The sequence below is a fragment of the Piliocolobus tephrosceles genome, chromosome 2 (assembly GCF_002776525.5).
Source record: "Piliocolobus tephrosceles isolate RC106 chromosome 2, ASM277652v3, whole genome shotgun sequence".
Classification (NCBI taxonomy): Eukaryota; Metazoa; Chordata; class Mammalia; order Primates; family Cercopithecidae; genus Piliocolobus; species Piliocolobus tephrosceles.
This window is the reverse complement of record NC_045435.1, coordinates 154,873,759-154,879,902: the sequence shown is the minus strand read 5'-3', so window position 1 is coordinate 154,879,902 and position 6,144 is coordinate 154,873,759.

The window sequence follows — 6,144 nt, the reverse complement described above, 5'->3', positions numbered from 1 at the left end:
GAGGCTGAGGCAGGAGGATCCCTTGAGCCCAGGAGTTTGAGGCTGCAGTAAGTTGTGATTGGGCCATTGTACTCCAGCCGGGACAACAGAGTGAGACCCCATTTCTGAAAACAGACGAACCAAAAACAGCCACTGTGAAAAAAGAACAATCAGTAAATACCAAAGAAAAGAATACTTGGAAGTAAAAAAGGAATAATGGATTTACTGAAGACCAAGTTGATGTTCTGGAAAATGAAATTTACTAGAATATAGAGAAATAAAATAAATGGTGGAAAATATGAGAGAAAAGTTGAGGCATGGAGGATAGACCCAAGAAATTCAAGTTCCAGAACACAATTTTTTCTTAGTTGGAGAAAGACAAGTGTCTTTAGATGGAAAAAAGTCGTGTCAGCCATATAGAATTAGACAGAAAACAAACAAAAACCCAAATACCCATGCCTAAACACAACCTGGTGAAATTTTAGAACTCTAAGCATAAAGAGAATATCTTAAAAGAATTGGGAAAAGCAAAATAGATTACTTACATTGGAATGAGAATCAGACTGATAGACTTCTCATCAGTAATCCTGTGTGTTGGAAGACAGCAGAATACTGCCTTCAACGTTTTGGTAGAAAATGAATTTCAACCTGAATATACCCAGCCAACTAATAGGTAAGTGTGAGGGCACAATGTAGACATGTTTAGATATGTTATGATCAGAATGCTTACTGTTCATGCATCTTTTTAAAAAGTTGCTTCAGGGAAATAAAAAAAAGAATACAAGAAAGAGGACACCATGGGTTGTAAAAGCATGGAAAGATGTGAAATTTTCAGAAAATAAAGTATGTTTTACAAAATTAATGCTTCTCCTTAGAAGATATAAAACCAGATATTGTTTATGGCTGACAGGATTGCCATTAGTGATTGAAACTGGTTAGGAAGACCTTTCACTTTGCATTTTATACTCTTCTGTATTATCTGCATTTATTTTTGTTTTGAATACAGATTACTTGCAGTCTTTTTTTTTTTTTGAGACAGAGTCTCACTCTGTCACCCAGGCTGGAGTGCAATGGCACAATTTTGGCTCACTGCAACCTCTGCCTCCCAGATTCAAGCAATTCTCATGCCTCAACCTTCCGAGTAGCTGGCATTATAGAGGGGCACCACCATGCCTGGATAATTTTTGTATTTTTAGTAGAGATGGGATTTCACCATGTTGGCAGGCTGGTCTCGAACTCCTAACCTCAAGTGATCCACCCATCTTGGCCTCGCAAAGTGCTGGGATTGCAGGTGTGAATCACCGCACCTAGCCACAATCAAAATTGTAACTTAACTTTTAAAATCTACCCACCTCCCCCCCTCACCAAACCTAGTAGTCCTTATCTTCTAAGCGTGTTAACAAATTCCTCCTAAAGACATTTCATAAGAAGAGGAGCTAGTCCATTTAGTTTAGGATAGTTTTGGAAAAGGTTTGGGCTGCTACTAAGATAAACTTACAAATAAAAGCATTTCAGAAAAATCTTTCAATTCAACTGCACACAAAGATGGTAAGATGTAGACACAAAATAAAAATGATTTTTATTTCTTCACAATAATCTGAAAGTGGATTTTACAAATTATAACAAAGAACATATTCTCTCTGCTTCAAAAAGATTGTCATCTAGTGATCAAAAGCAGAACTGTCCAATATGGTAGCCACTAGCCATATGTGGCTATTGAGACTTGAAAGTCTGCATTGAGATGTGCTGCAAAGGTAAAATGCACATGAGATTTTAAATACTTAATATGAAAAAAATATAAAATATCTCATTAACAATTTTTAATCACACATTGAAGTGATACTTTAGATACATTGGGTTAAACCATTTTTATTATTATAATTAATTTAATCTTTGCATTTTTACCTTTTAAAAATGTGGCTATTAGAAAATTTAAAATTACATTTGTGGCTTTTAGGTGTGGCCCTCATTCTACTTCTATTAGACAACCCTGGCCTAAAACACCAAAATGTTGCACACATCCATTATTGCTCAAATGAGATTTCTGAAAAGAGTTTTTAAAAAACAAAATGGTAACAGTCTGGCTCATTTACTAAGAAATCTCCCTGGGAATGGAGAAAGAATCACTGCTAACATACTAGAACAAGATAGAAAGGAAGTTGGGAGAGTAGAAAACATGACTGATTTTTTCATGTTTTCATGAAACGTGAAAGAAGGGAGAAGAAATATCAATTCTAAAATAAAAAAAAGATTTGTTGGTTGAATGACTTCCAGTAAAATGTTTGCCTCTAATGCTTGCACTCTTCTAAAGGCAAAAATTCTTCTTTTTATTATCATACTTTCTTAATGCAATGCCATTCTATCTAGGAATATCCCACCTACAATTCTTCCTTAGTACTTTCCTGTGTATACATTGCTGAGTTTTTTATGCTAAGGAATGTTCCTCCATTGATGTGATAATTACTGCCTTATTCTCATCCTGTTCAAAGCGTCTATAGTAGTTCAAATGAGAAATACATTTCGAAGCAGAGGTGACCTCAGTTCTAGTGATTGTCTTTCAAGCTGTATTTATTATCAGGGCAACTGGACTGATTATCCCTGACCCATCTGAAAAAGTCACTTTTATCATCAGAAAGAATTTACATTCTCTCTTGTTGAAGTGATTCGATTAGCTTATTTCCTGAGAAAGATTACAGTACATTCGTGCTCTCTGCTTTATCACTATAGAGCATTTGTCAGCTGTGATTTTCTACTCTGCTATGAAAGATGAAAAACAATTACAGTGTTTATCAACAAAATAGCTCTGTGGAAAGTAGAAAAAACAAACCAAGTTGAGAGTGAGAGTTTTCTTTACAATAATCAAAATCGATGACAGAAGGAAGAGAAATGGGGATGTTAAAAAATCCCTCAGAACCAACAGAAAACAGAGGTCCTTTTAGTTACTGGCAGTGTTACGGGACCCCACCACTTGCCAGGGGTTTCCGCCCTATAGTCCCTTCTGCAATCCCCGGAAATATGTACAGGAAAGGGGTCCCGATCCAGGTCCCCAGAGAGGGTTCTCGGATCTTGCACAAGAAAGAATTCAGGGTGAGTCTGCAGTGCAAAGTAAAAGCATGTTTATAAAGAAAGTAAAGTAGTTAAAGTACAGCTACTCCATAGACAGAGTAGGATGTTCCCAAAAGTAAGAGGAGGAATGCGTCCACCCTCTGTAGTGCTAAATGCTCTATAGTGATAAAGCAGGTACAATGCTGTATCTATAGGGAGATGTGCTCTGCTACGAGGGTTTGTGATAAAGGATTGATTTCTTAATTACTATATTTTGCAAGAATCAATATTATTATCTTTAAAGCAAAATTAGAAATGCCTTTGTTTTCCAGATATCGGGATATCTGGACACTCCCAAGTCTGGGTCTGTTTAGTAAACATTATTAATTTGTTCCCTTAACCATAAACATCTAGAGGCTGGGAATACCTACGTTTCTGGAAATGTAGCCCAGCAAGTCCCAGCCTCATTTTGCTAGCCCTCACTCCGGATGGAGTTGCTCTGGTTCACATGTCTCTGACAGCAGGATTAAAAGATAATATGGGCCAGATGTGGTGGCTCACGCCTGTAATCCCAACACTTTGGGAGGCTGAAGCGGGCAGATCACCTGAGGCCAGGAGTTTTGAGATCAGCCTGACCAACGTGGTGAAACCTCGTCTCTACTAAAAATACAAAAATTTGCCGGGTATGGTAATGCGGGCCTGTGATCCCAGCTATTCGGGAGGCTGAGGCAGGAGAATTGTTTGAACCCAGGAGGCAGAGGTTGCAGTGAGCCAAGATCACTCCACTGCATTCCAGCCTGGGTGACAGAGCAAGACTCTCTCATAAACAAACAAACAAACAAAAAATGATATGGAAAAAGTGTTGTGAAAGCTCTTACTTTTACATTCTACCAACTCTGTATAAGGTCGGTGTTGGAGTCAAGCCATTAATCATCACAATTGGGATGGACAATTTAGCATCTAGGTCAGTGATTAGCAAATAATAGTTTTCTCATCCATGTTTGTTGAATTAGCATAAGATATTGTGGCTTACGTACTGGTATGGCTGGCTACTTTATCAAGGCAGTAATTTGCCCTTTATTCTTGCTGCTCTAGATATTTTTCCCTTTCCCAAGCTAAGAAGGTAGCCACATCTTGTGTTTTTTGTTTTTACCTAGGTGTTTTTTGTGTTGCATCAGGAAGCAGACATTGCCAAGCAAGAGAAGACAACTCCTTCTTAGCCTTTTGTTTGCAATAACCTTGGCTCAGTGAGAGTTATGTAGAAAGTAAGTGCTTGGAACTTAACAGGTAGAAACTGTTGGACCCAAGGGGAGAGGAAGATTCCTGAAACTAACAGATGGAGTCGGGTTCTGGGAGGCGTTGGGGGCGATTCTGTGCCAGGCAAAAGTATCACCCCAGGACTGCACAGTCTCAGGCTGGTGGACTCCAAGAATATAGTCCTGGGAGCAATGGCACAGATATCCCCTGCCTACCATCAGAAGACCATGTGGGCAGGGATGGTGAACTTCACAGAGACTAGCATGGACAGAGGTCTAGAGGACTCTTCTCTGACTCCTCCCACCAGCTATACTCTGGGACCTTTAGTTGAACCTGAGGAGGTAGAGAACCCTACTGAGGAGTGAGATTGAATGTCCCACCAACTGAATGGCTGGTGGTTCAGGGCAGATTAAAAGTGTTTAGCATACATTTTCAACTTGCCACAATACTACCATCCTTGACAGTGCTTGCTTGGTCAATGACTATCTAGAGCATAAAATGAAAAATTATTCACAGTATATGAGAGCTAGCTGTGACTTCTATGTTCATCTAATTCAGATTCTTCATTTTTAGGTTAGGAGACCAAGCTAAAAGATATAAAAGAACTTGGCCAGGTGTGATGGCTCATGCCTGTAATCTCAGTGTTTTGAAAGGCCAAAGTAGGAGGATTGCTTGAAGCTAGGAGCTCAAGACCAGCCTGAGCAACATAGTGAGATCCTGTCTCTACAAAAAATTAAAAAATTAGCTGAGTGTGATGGTGTGCACCTGTGGTCCTAGCTACTTGGGAGATTGAGGTGGGAGGATTGCTTGAGCCCAGGAGTTAGAGGTTGCAGTGAGCTATGATCATGTCACTATACTTAAGCCTGGGTGACGGAGTGAGACCATGAGTCTGGGGGGAAAAAAAAAGATATAAAAAAATCTGTTCTAAGTCATGAGCCCAAAGCCAGTGCAGGGCTGAGACAGTGGGCTGTCAACCCTCAGTCCACTTTTCTTTCTACCTCACTACTTGTAAAATTCAGTCTACTTTTTTTTTTCTACTTCACTACCTGTACAATTCAGACATATTGTGGCAATTAGAATATACTATCATTTCATTAGGGCTAGACTAGCCCGTATGAAAGTAAGATCTTACAATTTTAAAATGCAGTAACAATGGAAACTTAAAAAATATCCAGATCTGATAGTGGAGGTATCTGATAGTGGCCATGTGTATTTTCCATTTACTCCCCACTATAGAAATTGTGAGCAGATGACCTGAGTCATATATAAAGTGGGTGATGCTACAGTTTCTGAGAATTAAATACCCCTTCTGTAGGCATTTTAAATATGGATATGTGTATGTATGTGTGTTAATATATAGACACACATCCAGAAATCTTTCCGCTGTCAAACGCTGGGTAGAAATTTCTTTTTAGTTGTGTGTGTGTGTGTGCGCGTGTGTGTGCATGTGTGTGTGTATGTATATTAAACCTAATTAATAGCTAAATTAAAAGTTTATTTATAATTTGTGATTGGGTCTTCTTTTCATAAGAATCACCCTGTATGGGTCGGGCGCGGTGGCTCACACCTGCAATCCCAGCACTTTGGGAGGCCGAGATGGGCGGATCACGAGGTCAGGAGATGGAGACCATCCTGGCTAACACCGTGAAACCCCATCTCTACTAAAAAATACAAAAAAACTAGCCGGGCGAGGTGGCGCACGCCTGTGGTCCCAGCTACTCGGGAGGCCGAGGCAGGAGAATGGCGTAAACCCGGGAGGCGGAGCTTGCAGTGAGCTGAGATCCGGCCACTGCCCTCCAACCTGGGCGACAGAGCAAGACTCTGTCTCAAAAAAAAAAAAAAAAAAAAAAAAAAAAAAAAAAA